The 18,395-nt window shown below is 32.6% G+C and overlaps 1 protein-coding gene and 1 pseudogene across 1 annotated transcript in view; one reads left to right on the top strand and one right to left on the bottom strand.

The window, feature by feature from the left end:
• ME1 (malic enzyme 1) overlaps window positions 1–18,395 on the bottom strand; it is a 237,775-nt gene that overhangs the window by 48,303 nt on the left and 171,077 nt on the right. The gene's annotated exons all lie outside the window — the stretch shown is intronic.
• Window positions 519–1,328, top strand: LOC141541236 (coiled-coil domain-containing protein 152 pseudogene; annotated as a pseudogene).

Here is an 18,395-nt window from a genome sequence, read left to right as displayed (position 1 = left end):
TTTCTCATAGTGAGTATGTAGTAGATTCCTAAGCAAAAACCAAAACAATTTTTCCTAGAACGGTGATTTGGAGTTTAGTATGTCCAATTTCAGACAAGATGTGGATGTAATTAGGACAAAAGTGGATTATGGTATTTAAACCTGAGAGGGATCCCAGAAATTATCCTGTCTATCCCACCAACCTTACACATGAATAAATTGATGCCAAGCTGTCCAAGGGCAAATAGTTAGCAGGCACAGAGGATCTATAGTTTCAAAGCAACTTTTTACTTTTACACTACAGTACAACAATCTCCTAAGATACACAATTTCTTAATAGTCAAATAAAAGCTGATTTCTCTTAAATATACCTCAATTATTAAAGCAATAAAATATACTTACATATTTTAGAAATATTCTGGACAAGAACTGAACATAAAATTAATTTAATCAAAATGCTTTACTTCCTCAATATACTAGAATTATTACTATGAAAAATAAACATAACGGCCGGGAGAAGAGGAGGGAAGCACAGAAAGATGAATGAAACTGGTGAAACAAGTGTGAAAAAAATGAGCATGGTGAATCTTGACAAACTTATAAATGACTTCTCACAAATAGAAAAGAGAATGTCAGAAATCAGTTCAAAGAATAATAAATTATTCAATTGGACAAGACTAACTCTTTGCTAAAACTGATGCAAACCAAAGAGAACTCAAAGAAGAATGTACTGCTTTGCAGAATGTGATAAATGCACTCCAGAAAACCATTGAAAATCAATATGATTTGAAAGGAATATAAGCGTCAGATTGGCAGAGTTGTAAAGGAAATTCAAACTAAAGAGGAAGAACACAAAATGGAAATAAGAAAAGTTAATCTGGATATGCAAAAAAAAAAAAAATTTGAACTAAATGAAGAAAAACACAAAGAGCTGATGGAGAAAAAGGAAGTAGAGACTTCAGAGTTGACCACGAAGTTAAGAACTCAAGATATGGAGAAGCAGAATGAGATAAACTATAAATAGAGCTTAATGCTCAATTGGCAAGAGCTCAGATGAAATCAGCAAAACCATATACTAATTCCACTGTTTTGCCTCAGCACATCTAGAGAAGGAAGCTCCAGCATCTCCAAGAAGAAAAAAACAAAGAAATTGCCATTCTTCATGATACCATTCTAGATTTAGAGTGCCCTCTCATCATTAGTAAGGATTCTCACCTCAAGCGAAAACGGCCTTGATCACAACTGATCTTTTCAGTCAGCCTCTTTATATACAGTTGCAATAGGTCAGTATCACAGAAACAGCTAATCTAACACACACACACACACACACACACACACACACACACACACACTTGAAAAGCTTAAACTTTGTTTTATTGAGAATGTGTTCATCTTTTTTTTTTTTTTTTTTTTTTAAATAATCTCACACATTTACTCTGTTTTCAAATTCTAGTTGACATTCTGCTTATTAGTATTAACCATAAAAGAGTTCAGGTCCATAGGAGTAAGTTGACCTATTGAACCATCATTGACTATGGGAACACTTTCTAAGCAACCCGTTTATAAGATGCCAGTCTTTTATTCTTTCATTTCCAGACCTTTCTAGAGAAACACTCTCCAATATTTAGACAATATGATATAGTGTTAAATAAAGAAAACAAGACATTGTAAAAGTTTTATCCCTGTATCTAACTCTCCAAAATCAAATAGATGAGTTAAACTACAAAAATGCACAATAATAAAAAGCTATTATTTTAAAGTAAAAAAAAAAAAAAAAAAAAGAAAAAGAAAAAAAAAGAAAAAGAAAAAGAAACATACCAAAGGCACTAAATCTTAAATTTAACCCTATAAAATGAATCTGTAGTGTTTCTAAATGTTTATCTCGGGCCTAAGATTAAGTTGAAAACAAAAGCCTGTCTCTGCAATTAAAAACTGAACATTGGTATCCATTATAAAAAAGCTGATGGATGTCATTGCAATTTAAGAGTTATCTGAATTGAGAAGAGATAATAAACATTACATTGGAAACTACTATGATGGTTACAAGTTGAGGGTTACTTGGATTGAGAAGAGATTAGTACTGCATTTGAGATCATTGTTTTTCTTTAAATAACACATCATGGAGAATAGAAAGATGATCTCTGAGTCAGAAGGACTTTCATTCAAGTCTTGCCTCATTTATACCAGCTACGTGTCCCGGGGCTAGTTATATAATTTGTCACTGTCTCAGTGTAATGTTCAGGCTAGCTTTCTGGAGGATCTCCTGGCCAGGCTTGATCTTAGTGGAGAAGTGCAGGAGGCAGGAGAGCCACCAGTAGGATGGTCAAAGATGGAATGTCTCTCTTCCAGTCCTTTTCAACCCTTACATACCCTATTACAACTACATCATTACACCATTCTGAATATGTGTAAATTAGAGAACCATTACATCACCATGCAGTACTAAGTATAAGTATTCTAGAAAACCATCATCTCATCAATTCCACCTTATTGTAAGTATCCTTGCTTCAGGTATACTTCTCCAAAGTTCTGGCTCTCTACACCCCAGACAACATTCTAATATGTCAAAATGCTGAACTGGTAATCCAGATAAAATGGAAGGAAGTTTCCTAATGAGGGTTTTACATATCAGAGAAATCACATTAATATGTTGATATATATATAGCATACATCTGATATTATACAAGATAAACATTTTAACAATAAAAATATTTATTTATGTTTATATGTTACTATTTTGTGCAAGCAATGTTTGAAATAAGACTTTTATATTCAACATAATTGGAAAGGTAATTGGAACATAGCCAATGGCAATATACTTTCTAACAAGTCTTATTGTACGAAGAACAGATGGAAATATCCCAACTTCAGGATTGATTGCTTTCATCTTGACTATTAAAAAAAGGGTCTAGGATCTAATAATTTACTGCACATGTAAAGAAGAATGTTTGCAAAGGAAATTTTTATAGGGTGTTTTTATCCCAAAATACTACTAAATCTGCAAATGACTGAGCTTTAATGACAATCTCTCTCATATTCTGAATGAAAATTAGATCAATATAACAATTATATCCATTTAGATATACTGTTTTGTGATTTCATCTAAATTTCTGAAAATTTTATTTGTTGGGAAGAGAGGTTCTTTATTCTGCTTGTGTTATGGAACCCTCTAAAAACCTGGTAAAATGAACCCCACCCCTTCCAGAATAAAGTTTTTAAATTCATAAGATTACAAAGGAAACCAATTATAGTGAAAGTTAATTTTTTTAAGTTACAGATTCTAGCTTAAGAATCCCTGTATTAAAGATTTTGTTAAAGAATAACTAGGACTAGACTTTATTCAAAGATACATGATTTGTTGGAAATAAAATTTTAATTAGTCTATCAAGGTTCAGAAGCTTACTGTTCTGGACTTTGATAGAAATCAAACTTAAAGACTTACTCAAATATATTTTAAAATCATCTGGATAAGTCATTCAGTAATTTTTCTGAAATAACTGCTATGACTAAAAGCATTTAATTCCCAGATGGGGGCACATTTGAGAAATAAATTATAAGGTTTATAAAAAAGATTGAAGGTAAAGTCAATCTGTGTTGGCAATGGGCATAAAAATTACTTGTAATTAATAAGTAACAACATTATACATTTTTAAGAAATGTATTAAAATCTTAGAAAAGATTAAAAATTAAAACACAATTCTGGTTTTTTAAAAATTATTTTAATTTCTCACTGAAAAACCGCCATCATCAGTAAGTATTTTTCCAGATATTTCCCTGTGTTCTTTAATGTATCATGTTATATTTTGACATGGAGATCTGTTTAATGGTGTACAATGAACTGCTAGCTGTTTGTCTGCAAAAATCATTTATTATATACAACTTTACTGGAAGAAAGCTATATAATAGAGGAGTGGGGGATGCATAACTTAATAATAATGTTAAAACCTAATGATTTCAAATAAGCAGGAAGGATGTGATTTATATATGTCATCTTGACTCTTTTTTTCATGGTGATAAAATTAGTATTTGCTGCAATTAGGGTTTTTAACATATATTTAACTAGACTTATAAATACATTCTATTGGAAAGGAATACTGCTTTTAGTAGTCAACACTCTGCCACTTTCTATGTGACTTTGGGCAAACTATAATCTATCTAACTTCATTTTTCTTACCTGTAAAATGAAAAAAAAAAACTGGATTAGATGACCTCTAAGACTTCCTCTAATTGTAAGTCTGATCCTATAATCTCTCTATTCACAAAAAAAGCTTCGCTTACTAATGTTTTCTAAAAAACCAACTTCATTCAGTCAAAAGCATTTCAAAATACAGTATTATATGCAAAGGAATCATATTCTTCTTCCTTGAGGTAGACATGATTAGTATTTAGTAGAGCTACTCCACCAGAACTTTCAAGTAATAGTGAAATATAAATATTGTGAATACAAATCAACATGGTAAGTGGGCTTTTTCTGTGTTGGTTAGCAGAACTGAGTTATCTATTCCTGGTTCAAATTTCTCATCTTTTGATAAACAAAAACAAAAAAAATGAGAATAGCTTTGATCATCAATATTTGTCTATGTTTAATAGTCTTTTTGCATAGATTTTGTTTTAGGAATCATAACTTGATTACAGGATTATGATTTAAGCAAACTTCTTTCTTGATCATTGCCAACAATACGTATGTTATCATTTTTTACTGAAATAAAACCAATAATATGCATAATAAAAACTACTGATTACAGGAATAATTATACAAAAATGACAATACACATATTTGTTCTTTTCAAAATTTCTACTTTTCAACTCTATTTCCTAAAGCCTTTGACTTATCCACTCTTCTATCCAGTGGTCTTATCTCTTCTGTGAAATTCCTTTCACCTGGTTTATTATTTCCTTATAACTATCATGTAGTAGTAAATTTATTTAAGGGGAAGCAAGTAGCGTAAATAAGCAGCAAGCATACTGCTTATGCAGTTCTTAAAGTAAAATACTTCTCATCAACTAAAATATCTAATACATTAACTAAAAATGTATACTAGTTATGCTAATGTCAAAAATATTTTTATTTATCAATAATTTACATTTTTTATGGATTATATGTCACTTTTTTGGAAGGGAGATGATTTCTGGAATATCATTTATTCTACATTTAAAATGCTTATCACAAAATGGAAAAAGAAGGGAAAAATAGACAAATGTATATTTCTTTAATTTGTCATTAAATTTTTAAAAAAAGAAGTAATATTCATTTTTCCTACATAATCTGAGTTGGTAAACAATAAAAGCACTATTACTATATTAAATGTATTTCAAAAATAATTTTTACATTTGAAGTTGGAGCTCCTAAAAGAGTTGGTTAACTCTTTAGGGTTTTAAAAATATATTTAACTTATTTAACTAGACTTATAAATACATTCTATATTGGCTATCTGGTTAACAGACATATAGAGGATGGGTCAAATTAAACATTTTATTTATTATTGCTGTTAACTTGTATGAGATTTCTTATTAGGTTTTAAGGAATCATACCTTAAATTGTACCAAGAACAATAGCAATTTTTTGATCTTATAAGCGAATACTGCCTTATCCTTACAAATAAAAGAAATATATAGAAAATAATGAAATATTTGTCAGGGAAAGGGTGGAGAATGGTGAGAACACTAATAACTTTTAATGGTGCTAAAGTTACTTGCTCTATATGGCATTTATTTTATAATAAATACTTTACAAGCTTACTTAAGAGAATAATTTGTAAAAACCCATATATTTTCCAGTAGAATTTCTCACATAATGGAGATATATTTTCTTTTCTTTTTTTTAGGTCATAAATGTACAATTCTTTTTTTTCTTTTTTGTAATTAAAGCTTTTTATTTTCAAAACATATGCATAGATAATTTTCAACATTCACACCTTTGAAAAATCTTGTCTTCTAATTTTTTTCTCCCTTCTTCCCCACCCCCTTCCCCCACACATGCTAAATATGTGCAATTCTTCTATACATATTTCCCCAACTATCATGCTGCAGGAGAAAAATCTGATCAAAAAGGAAAAAAAAAAAAGAGAGAGAGAGAAAGAAAGCAAAAAAGCAAGCAAATAACAAAAAAGATGAAAATACTATGTTGTGATCTATACTTAGTTCCCATAGTCTCTCTCTGGGTGCAGATGGCTCAGATCACAAGATCACTGGAACTGGCCTGAATCATCTCACTGTTGAAAAGAGCCATAACCATCACATAATTTTGTCATTATTTCCAATTTCTTGCCACTACAAAAAAAGGCCTGCCACAAACATTTTTTGCACATGTAGGTCCCTTTCCCCCCTTTATGGTCTCTTTAGGACACAGACCCAGTAGAAACATTGCTGGATCAAAGGGTATGCACAGTTTGAGAACCCTTAGGGCATAGTTCCAAATTGCTCAGTTATTTAAAGATAATTATAAGTGGTCAGGTTTACCTTGACTATGTGGGTTGGAGAAATACTCATTGGGATTAGGCTTCTATAGCAAAATTGCAGTCATAGGAGTCTATTGTTGCTCCAGCTTTTACTAACAAAGAAGTACAATAATTAGATTAATTCCAGTGGCTGCCAAACAAACATTTAGCTACCCATTGCATCAGTGACTCGGATGGTTGTGCGTAAAGAAAAGGCAATCCATTAATAATCAAGGGAAAGAACATCTCTAATGATATAAGCAGATTTAACAAAAACTTCAGGTACCACACAATTAGGAAAAAAAAGACATGAAAAGTGAAAAAAAAAAAAAAAAAAAAAAAAAAAACGCCATTATTCTTGAAGGTGATTAAGACATCAGGGAGCTGATGGCATTACTTGCAAGCAAACTGGATTTAAGTAAGGAAGGTCTATGGTAAGTCCCCCCCCCCTCACTTTCTCCTTCAGAGCTGTCTGTTCCAGTGACCAGATATTGGTCAGGATGACTGGAGATGACCCTGGATACTGTGGGAGACCCTGGCTTTCTTAAACTGGTCTTTAGAAGGTCTCGGTAGAGACAACCTACCATTCATTCAGAGATTAAAGCTAGTAAGAATTGAGGCAGCCTTTTTGGAATTTACCTACTCAGGCAAAAAAAAAAAAAAAAAAAAAAAAAAAAAAAAAATAAATTATCTGAAAGAAAAGATCCTCTGGATTTCTGGCCAAAGCTGAAACAACTGTGATTTATATTCACACTGAGGTGATCAGGGATCAAACAAAGATCAAGTGGAGTTTGGTCTGAGACCTTTAATTGGCAAATGAATGCGAGCCAAAGTGATTTGAGTTAAGTCACTTCCTTAAGAAAGAAATCTAGCACATGAACCCTGGGATATTTTGAGAAATTTCAGGAATCAAAACTTACATTCCTTTAGGCAAAGGTTAGGGGAAAAAAAGTCACAAGGGAAAATGGGAGAACGAATGATAGAAGAAAGGGGTATTACGGGTACACAATGGTTGCCAGAAATTGTCTCAATTGCTTTGTCAGTGGGTTATCTGTCTAGGGTGTAAGGGAGTCCTCAAGGTTTCTTTTAGGTCTAAAATTTGAAACGAATGATTCTGATGTCTTCACTTGACATTCATTTTCTATTACTCCTCCAAACTGACTTTCTGTTATTGTTGCTGATGCCGGTTGTGGTCTCTTTAAGACTAATCTTTTCAGATTGATTTATTCCTTTCTGATTCCTAACCCCTCCTAGCTGAAGAAGCTAAGACTTTTGATTCACAAATCCTGGTCAAAATCACCCTTTTGAATTCCAATGGGAAATATCCAGACTCTCCCAGCCCCCATGGGATCTGAGCCAACTTGGGCTGTCCCAGCCCCCATTCTAATGATCTGCTCAGATTTCCCAACCCCCACCTAGCAAATTCTAGCCCTTGCTGAAAGTCATCAAGGAACCAATTTGGGACTCCACCTATAGGCCCCTTTTGTTAAATCTCTTTTTATAAAAAAGCCAACCTGGAGTCCTCTCTTTGCAGAGGATAGAAACACGTCAACTTTCTGCCCCCTGGAACACTGGTTCTGGTGCCCTCCTCTCTTTACTTAACACCTTTTACTAACTAGACTTTACCCTTACTTCCAAACCCCACAATAAACCTCTTTATAATAATAAATTCCTTTATAGGGGACTCTTGTGCCGCTACTAGGCCTCATTTAACTCTGTATCCTTGTGCTGAATCTAAAGGGTTGCAGGGGAGCTCTATTTGACTCCCTGTACCCCAAACCTGCCATTAGACCTCAACCCTAATTTCATTTAGGTACCCCTTATCTAGACCTCACCAGTTGCTATTGTTTTTGCAGTAACAAAAAAAAGGGGGGCATGTATAGAAGATGGGCAAAGAGTTAAAGGAAGAAAGAAAATGTAGATTATTAAAAGAGAAAAATTTTCTACTCCTTATTTACAAAATATCACTATCATCCTAGAAGATTCTTTAGTTAGATCAATTTAAAATGTTCTAAAATACAGAAGTGCTAAATGAGTAAATAAAAGCAGGAGTCAGTAAACTAAGAAAATCTATGGTGACAACTAAGAACCTCTCATGTACTTGTTATAGATGTTTCCTCTCCTTTTTTGGTTTCTAAATAGATTAAAAACTGGTTTTAAAAACATTTTTAAGGAATTGTTTTCATACTGCTTACTATGTGTTATATATTATTAGTTTAACTGTGTTAAAAGACATATATATGATTAAGTTCTGGGGCAGCTAGGTGGCACAGTGGATAGAGCACCAGCCCTGAATTCAGGAGGACCCGAGTTCAAATCTGGTCTCAGACACTTAACACTTCCTAGCTGTGGGACCCTGGGCAAGTCACTTAACCCCAGCCTCAGGAAAACAAACAAACAAATAAAGAGGAAGCAAGACTTTGTGGTTTCATCATGTGAAGCACAATCAGGGCTTTCTAAATTATATTTTAGTATTTACTAATTACTTGGCTATGTGGCTCTAAGACTGTCATAATCTCTCAGTGGTTGGGATGAAATTCCCACAGGATGGTTAGGACACATTGTGGTTCAGTTGTAAATTTATAATGTTTTCTTAGTAAGATCTGAGGACATATATAGGTGCTAAGTGGTACAAGTAATAATGTGCTTTCATTTGTAATTCTTCATTTTGATGAAAACGATAAAACTTTTTTTTTAATCCTCTCCCATCCAATGGTTTCTTTAAAGTTATCTTGCAAATCTTTTATATCCATCATGAATAATGGAAGTAGAGAAAGTAAGGTAAAGGACATTTTATTCCTTCCTAGTGTCATGTCACCTACAAATTTGATAAGTATCATATTTATTCCTTTGCTGAAATTAATATTTTTATATGGCATTTTTATACTATATATGGCCAAAAACAGATTCTTTGTAATTTCACTAGAAATCTTCCTCCAATTGACCAATGTACCACTACTCTTTGAATAGGGTTACTCTTTTCATTTATACTATCAAAATATTAGATAGCCTCCACCTCTATCCATAAAGATTGCACGACAGACTGTCAAATATTTTGAGGAAATCTAGACAAACTATATCTTACACGGTTTCTCTTCTACTAGTCTAATAATCTAGTTTTTCAAAATTGAAGTTGATCCAGTTCCGTGGAATCAAATATCTTTCTTAGGTTCATTCCACATGCCTCTCACTTTGAAATCACTGCTATAAAGCAAAAAGGTTAAACACATAGCTACAATACTTTTGAGTGTGCCTTGAACCAGATTAAAAAGGAATCAGAAAATATTAACAAATAAATAAAAATACAACAGACCTGATATGTAGTAAGTGGCTTTCTATGTAAATATGTGACCTGCAGTGATTCCTTCATACAATTTAGTGGCCTCTGTTTCTTTTTTGAATTTGACAACACAGGTGTATAGGAACAGTTGTAATCAATGTAAAGATATATATATATATATGTGTGTATATATATATAAGAGTGTGTGTGTGTATATGTATGTTCATTAAACCATGTTCCATTCTCCTACTATTCCTTTGACTTTAAAAGTTATTCCTGGGGCAGCAGGTGGCACAGTGGATAGAGCACCAGCTCTAAAGTCTGAACCTGAGTTCAAATCTGGCCTCAGATACTTCTTAGCTGTGTGATCCTGGGCAAATCACTTAACCCCAATTGCCTCAGAAAAAAAAAAAAAAAAAAAAAAAAAAAAGTTTTTTATCCTTCTCTCTAAATGTCACTAAATTAATTTTTAGTTCTAGATGTACTGACAGTTTTTGGTTTTCCTCATTTATGAATAAACAAGCCTAGTACCTGCTCTTTGAATTTTCTTCTATAGATTGCCGCCCTTTACCACTTTGGTAGTAGGTATCATTCTTAATTACCATTATTTAACATTCACTCCTCCTTTCTCAGCCTAATCCATTTACACCTCACCTCCTCCTTAGGAAAGATTTGGGAGGTATGGAAGAAAAGCCTTTACCATCTCTTTCACCACATGCTTGTCAATATACTTTATGTCACTGGATCAGATCAGATTTTTGTCCAGGTCTACATCAATGCACTAGTCTAACCCTTTGGTAAATTTAAGGTGCTTATATTTTTAAAAATGAAAATGGTGGGGGAATAATCAACTGGTTTCATTTTTGTCTTTGTATTACAAACAACTAGCACAAAATGCCTGACATACACAGAAACTTAAATGTTTGCTGAATTGAACCAAATACTCCCAAATTTTACCAGGAACCAGAATCAAGCTTATTGGCCCAGAGTTTCCACTCTTTCCCCTTTTTTTCTTTTAAACTTTATTTTATTTTATTTTATTTTATTTTAAGATTTGACAATGTGCTATCATCTAAATAAAATAAAAGCCATTCAAGTGTGATGTTTTCCTTATTTTGGGCTCAATTTATCCATGTTCACATTCTTTCATTGTTCCTTTCTTCTTTTAGATCTAATCAAAATATGAATCAGAAAGAAAAAAATATACTAACAAAAATTGTTCAAAGTAAAGAGTATTTGCTTTGAAAATTTGATTCTAAAAGGATCAAAAATTGACAGCAGTGAAATTATTCAAAAGGCTGTAAAGCAAGTTTCTGAAGGCAGTTTTTAGTTTACTAAAAATATTTTTAGCAATGGCATTATCATGATAATAAAAAGTAGAGTTTCCTGTCAAATGGGACAATCCTTATTTTTAGAACAACAATATTTACTTTAAATTACAATAATTACAATAAAATAACCAAGCTTTGGGGCAAGTACACACTATTTGATTAAAATTGCTGGGAAAACTAAAAAGCTGTTTGGCAGAAACTAAGTTCAGACCAACATTTCACACTATATGCCAAGATAAAATAAAAATGGGTACAAGAATTAGACATAAAGGGTGATCTCATTAGGGATCAACAAATTAAGGGTGCACAGGATAGTTTACCTCTTCAACTTATGGATAAGGAAAGAAATTATGATCAAACAAGTGCTGGAGAGCCTTAGAATATGAAATAAATAATTGTGATTACATTTAATTGAAAAGTCATTCCACAAATAAAACCAATGCAGTCAAGATTAGAAAGAAAGAAAATAAGTTTTTTTTTTAAACAAGTTTCTCTGATAAAGGTCTCATTTCCCAAATATATAGAGAACTGATAAGAATTATAAGAATTATAAGAATACCAGTCATTCCTCAATTGATAAAAGATCAAAGGTTGAAATTGGTTAATGTTGTCTCAGCTAAAACATTGCTATATTATAGTATATAACTGCTTTGATTTAAATTGCTAATATTTTCTTTTCCTAAAGTAGCTCAAAATTAGTGGTCATGTGTTAGGTTCTTACTAAGTGCTAAGTTGGTACTTAACAATTCTCTAACTCAGAATTCACACCTTTAGTTCAAACCTTTAAGGGAGTTTTCACCTTTGAAGGAATACTTTAAAGAAGCAAGTTTATTGGTTGAAGGAGTTCCCACAAGCCCATTCTCTGGGAGGATAAAAGAGGAGGGCAGTCAAGAAGGCAACAGTCTGGATTGGGAGAAGAACAAGACTTCCTGGGAGAACTTCAGGGAAGCTCGAGGAGATTCAGAGCCAGGATTCAAGAAGAAGTGGATTTGAGATTCTATCTTCGTTCTGGCTGAAGGCTCCAGAAGCCTCCCAAGAAACCTGCTTGCAGAGGAAAAGATTTTACAGAAAAGAAACCTTCTCCCAGAGAAGGATTACAACTGAGAGACAACAGGACACAACAATCATGACTTAATTCAAGACTTTGCCAACATATGCTTTCTTTTGGCCAGTACTCCATTATTTTGAAAAAGAGTTTGGAATATAGTATAATTTCCACCCACTCCAGTAGTTTTAAGAATTATTTCACTTTTTCTCCGCATTTAGCCATTTTTAAATGTTTTGAGTTTTTCTTGTTAACACACATGCCTACACTTCAATATATTGTCCAAAATATGACTTTGTCTCTGTGAAATTAACACATTTCCAGAGTTAAGGTTGTGATATATATGATTTAAGAAAGTCTTAAAATTTATACTTTTTTATGGGGGAAAAAGAAATGTTCAGTTTTGAATAAGGAATTCTATTTCTGCTACCACCTAGTGACTTTTGACTAATGAAGTAATACTAAGGCCCTATATTTACAAAACAGTAAATAAATATTAATAATAATAATAAAGTATTTTAAGATAAAAACACAGAAGTTATAATATTTTCTTCTTGCAACTCTAACATCTATCTGTCCTTTTTATTATGCATACGCCACTTTGGAAAACCCTATTAGGCCATAAATCTCTTGGAGAAGCTTCTTTTAAAATAATACTCAATCTTCTCAATACACAATTCATGAGAAAACATGAGGCTAGTTTTCTTTTTAATAATCACTTTTCTTCATTTTTTTTCTAAAGAGGAAATGCTAACCTCCTCCAATATTATATTCTATTCTTTACCCCATATATAAAGCCTCAAAGCTTTTTTAATATTCAGAAAAACTTCAGTCAGAATGCACATATCTATGCAGAAGGATCAAGGAAGATGCACAGTAACTAGCACATTTGTCCTAGGCAGTTAGAGGCACTTAGTTGCTGAACTGAATGGATAGAGAGAATATAGAAGATGGGCTCAAAAACTCAATTTAAACAGAGAATCCAGATAACTGTGAGACCTTAAGCAAATAAGAATCTCTCTCTTTCTCAGTTTTATCATTTATAAATGGGGATGTAAAGATACCTACCTTCCAGGATTATTGTGAGAATCCAAAAAGATGCTATTCATAAAACACTTTGTACAGTGTTTCATATTAATCAGATATTAGAAAAGCTTTAAGTTTTTTTTTTTTTAATAGCCAACAAACAGATTTATTGTAATAAAATTTTACTGCCTATCTTTAATTTTTAAACTAGGAATACAGTTAAATATAAACTTTTGGAATTATTGTATGTTCATGAGGTAAACTCATAACTTTCTTGAAATCATGTGTTTTTTTACTAATTGCACAAAAACATCCTATAGAAGTAAGAAAAACAATGTTGCATATTCCCAAATTTCTACATAAAAAAAACCTAACATGTAGGTCTAGTTCCATATAAAACTTATGTAGATGAAGTACATGTTCATCTTTAAAACTTTAGAACTACCAATTTTCCTCTATGCCTGGTCATATACCCCTTTCTATTTTTCAGTTCCATATTCTTTTTTTGATGCCCCTATCCATTTTCAACTGTCTTCAAACATAAATCTCAATTCTATTACCTGTCTGTCCAAGACTTGAAGCTGAGTGTTAATGCCCAGATTTCTATTTTAGATGATTCTGTTTTCTATTTCTCACCATAAACTTACTATCCTTTCTCCTAACTTTCTCAAAATAACAGACATATACTCATCAAGGTAACATTTTAAACATGGATCTTTTGGAGACAGAATGCCTTACTTTGGATTTCAATCACCTCAGCAGGCCTGTAAACACCTGAGAGATGTGGCCAGACGACAGTTCATGTGGAAAAGGCCTCAGGCGTTTAGTATACTACAAATAACAATAAAGGAATGACATGATATAGCAACCCCAAAAGCTATATATAATCTTAGAATGCATCCTGAAAGATAGAATGCCTAGAATGAAACAATTGTACTACTACATTCTAACTTCATCAGTTTGAAACTAGAAAACAATGGTCAGTTATGGACACTAGATCTTCAGGAAGAATGCTGTCCAGATATTCTACATTTGGAGAAAAGTGACCAAGAGTTTTGGGGGCTACTTGGAGACTATGGAGGAAATGGAGAAGGAAGTAGGTATGTTTAGCCTGGATTAAAAAAAAAAAAAAAAAAAAAAAAAAACTGTGGAAATGTGACAGCTATTTTGAATATGAGAACTGTCAAAGTCAAAGTGGAATTGGATCTATTTTTCTTAGAAATCAGAACTAGAAGTAGCAACTGGAATCTGTAGAGACAAATTTCAGTTTGTTATAAGGAAAAGCTTACAGAAAATTTAAAGTGTCTAAAAAATGAAATGGGCTACCTGGGGCCATAATGTGTCCCCTGCCTCTGGAGATAAGCTGAATGTTTACTTTCTGGAGATGCTATTGGAAAATTAACTTCTGAATTCTCTTCTACCTCTTTTCTACCTTTAGAAAGAAAGAGGTGATGCAACTAACCTGGAAGTATCACTGGACATAACCAGATGAATGTAGATGAAGTAACTGACATTGAGGTATTATCAATTGATCAATTCTCAAGATATTTTCAAAACGGGTGATTTCCAGTGGGACACTGATACATTGTGGTGGAACTGTGAGCTATCTGATCCAGCTATTCTGGAGAGCAATTTGGAACTATGCCCAAAGAGTGATAGCTAGCAAATTATGCATTCCCTTTAATCTAGCAGTATCTGTCTCTACTAGGCTTGTAAGCCAGAGAGCTCTTAGAAGAAGGGAAAAGGACCCACCCACATGTGGCATTCTTTTTTGTAGGCAAGGAATTAGAAATTGAGTGGGTGCATATCAGTTGGGGAATGACTGAATAAGTTATGGTATATGAATGTTATAAAATATTATTGTTCTATAAGAAATGATCAGCAGGATGACTTCAGAGAGACCTGGAGAGACTTACATGGACTAATTCTAAGTGAAGTGAATAGAACCAAGAGAATATTGTACACGGAAACAACAAATTACACAATGATAAATTCTGATGGATGTAGCTCTTTCCAAAAATGAGGTGATTCAAGTCAATTCCAATAGACTTGTGATGGAGAGAACTATTTACACCCAGAGAAGAGTATAGTCCCAGAGAGGGACTGAATGTAGATCACAACAAAATTTTTTTCATCTTTTTTTGTTGTTTGCTTGCTTTTTGTTTTTTTTTTTCCTCATTTTTTCTCCTTTTTGATATGATTTTTCTTGTGCATGATAAATGTGGAAATATGTATAGAAGAATTTTACATGTTTCAGATATTATATTACTTGCCATCAAGGGAAGGGAAGGTGGGGGAAGGGAGGAAGAAAAAATTTGGAACACAAGGTTTTGCAAGGGTGAATTCTGAAAATTATTTATGTGTAAAAAGTTTTAATTTTTAAAAAATGAGTGGATGTTTCTAAAAATAGGGGGAAAAATCTTGGTGAAGGGAGAAAAAAAATTTAGAATACAAGATTTTGCAAAGTTAAATGTTGAAAATTATTTTAGCATCTATTTGGAAAAATAAAGACCATTTAAAAAAAGAAAGGCCTATGACTGAAGAGATCCTCAATGAAAGCGTGGGAAGAAAAAAGGTAAGTTTTCGTAACAACTTGCTACAATAAAACACATCTTTATATCTGAGAGGTACAAAGAAAGTAAGATCCCTTATTTATTTGAAAAAATTTGATTTGGTTAAGCAACTTTAGCCCTAAATGTTACTCATAACATTCAATGAAATAGTACAAGCCTCTTTGACAGATAAGACTTAAGAGAAAACTGTGATGAACATTCAACTGAGTGATTATAGCAAGCATGATATTAAAGGCAGAGAAATATTTTATCAATAAAAGCCAACTTGGATAATTATAAGAAGGATGGTACTCTTGACAGACATAAAGAATTTATGAGCGTTTGAGGAGAAAGCATAATGCAGGGGTGTTACTGGACACAATAAATTTAAGAAGTCTATAAGAAATCCAGATAGAAATTTCAAATAGGCAGTTGGAATTGTAGTAGTGCTCAAGACACAGATTGGGACTAGATATACTGATCTAGTACAGAGAGAACAGTTAAATTCTTGGGACTTAAAGAGATCAACAATAAATAAAAAGAAGAGAATAGGATACTCACCATGAGGCCTGGGGCACAGATTTGTATATGCATGATGAACCTGCATAGGAGACTTAGAAGTCTATATATTTTCTGGTAAACAATCATTAAATCCATTTTAATTAAGTATTCCAAAAGTATCATTCAAAGGGCTGAGATAGTATCAGGCAATGTAAATGATAAATGAGAATAGGCATGCATTTCAACTAAGATTAAATATTAGCACAAGACAAAGAGTTTACAAACTAAAGAATAAGTTTAGAAGAATCTTGAATATTCCTTGCAGGGACATCAAATCCTAATGAGATAATTCAGTATTCTGAGTTGTTCATAGATACAATGCATTTCAGAGGCATAATGAAAAAGGTGGAAAGTGATCTGAAAAAAACACAGTAAAAATAAACCCCAAAAGATCCACAGAAAAACTAGCGCTAATGATTGATTTTTTTAAAAAGAGGTTTACAAGTTGGTAACTGGAGTTTAATAAGTCCACTGATAATTTTTTTTTTAAGTCAAACAGAATGTGTGGTCAAATCTTTTTGGTTTCTATAAGTTTCAATTCTAGATTCCAAGTACAAGATTTCAAAAAGGAGCACGGTTCTGTTGTGATCATCAAAAGCAAAGAATTTACTAACTTCTCTCGATTCCCCTCTAATTCTTGGGGTTGCTTTGGCAGTTAAAAGACATGGCTCAGGTTTTGTAAATGCTACCACTTGAGAGATGTCTTTAAGTTATGAGAAAGTTAAAGCCTAGAAAGCTCAACAGATACATATACATAAAGAAACCATTAAACTAAATGATTAGAAAGTGAATTTCATACAAATAAATAGAAAAGATTTTTCTTTCCTAGATATGCTTCTCAGAGTTGGAAATCATCAATCAGAATTGACATCATAGAAGAAGAGTTATATGGCAATTTTATGGAAAGAGGAAGACCACCTTTTGGAAAGAGTTGTTTAAAAGGCTACTACTGAGTATCAAAATAATAGCCAGTCTTATCTTGGGTTTTCTGAAAACACCTACAATTCCCTTATAGGGCAGCTAGGTGAAATAATCATTCACTAACATGGCTGTGTTATAAATCAAGAACACTGGCCCTTTTTGAGGGTTTCTACAGAAAATTCACTGGTTTTTATGAGAAAACAATCAAAGAACAAGAGATCTTTGGTTAAAATTGACACATTAATGATGATGTTTCAGTGTGGGACAGAAAAGTACATGGTTACAACTATGAGTCAGAATAGACCTACAAATGATTTTTGGGAAGTTGGCAAGGTTTAAATGATAAACAGATGTGGTGGAAAGAAGTCCCGTCTCCTCTTTCTCATATGTACTGCATTAGTCACTTTGTTCTCTCCTATAAGCTAAAAAAGATAACATTCTTCAGAGTATTTGATATCCAGTAAAAAAGGAAAAGTTGAAATTTTATTTTATCCATAAAGAATGAAAAGTTGAATAATAAAACCTGAAGAAAAATTCAGTTAAGTTGTGGTTGTAAGTTAAAACATTGAAGAATTTGACATTCCAAGTATCTTACATACTAAGCAAACTTAAGAAGGGATGTTAAATATATAAAAGAATATAAATTTAAGTAAATTTCAACCTTATAAAGTTAGCAATGGAGGTTATTATTTATTATCTTAGCAGAAAAGATCACTAAGACATTTATAAAGTCATTAAAGTATTCCTATTACTTCCCTTTGATTTTTTCCCAGTACTTTCGATTTATCTTGATTCCCTATGCTATTAAGTTCTTGGTAAAACCATAATATTTTTATTTTTCAAATTATTTTAGAACCATAGGCATAAATACTCCCCAAATACGTTCCCTATAGTGGAATAGTGGAGGTGTGATGAGGTGGAAGGTGAGGCGACCACTGGACAGCTTTTTTCTAAATTTTTTTGCTTGGAATCCTAAACTCTAAAACATAATCTGAAATTTTAATTTGCATACTGTTTGTTTCATATTGAATTGAACTAAGTCCCAACTTAAAGTATCTTTTTTAAAAAGTGATATCTAGGAGCAGCTAGGTGGCATAGTGGATAGAGCACCAGTCCTTTAGTCAGGAGGACTTGAGATCAATTCTGGTTTCAGACACTTAAGTGTTAACACTTCCTAGCTGTGTGATCCTGGGCAAGTCACTTAACCCCAAATGCCTCAGCAAAAATAGAGGTATCTAAATTATATTCAACTTTAATATTCTC

The sequence above is a fragment of the Sminthopsis crassicaudata genome, chromosome 4, assembly GCF_048593235.1.
Source record: "Sminthopsis crassicaudata isolate SCR6 chromosome 4, ASM4859323v1, whole genome shotgun sequence".
Classification (NCBI taxonomy): domain Eukaryota; kingdom Metazoa; phylum Chordata; class Mammalia; order Dasyuromorphia; family Dasyuridae; genus Sminthopsis; species Sminthopsis crassicaudata.
The sequence above is the reverse complement of the archived record's forward strand: the minus strand, read 5'-3'. Positions and strand labels throughout refer to the sequence as shown.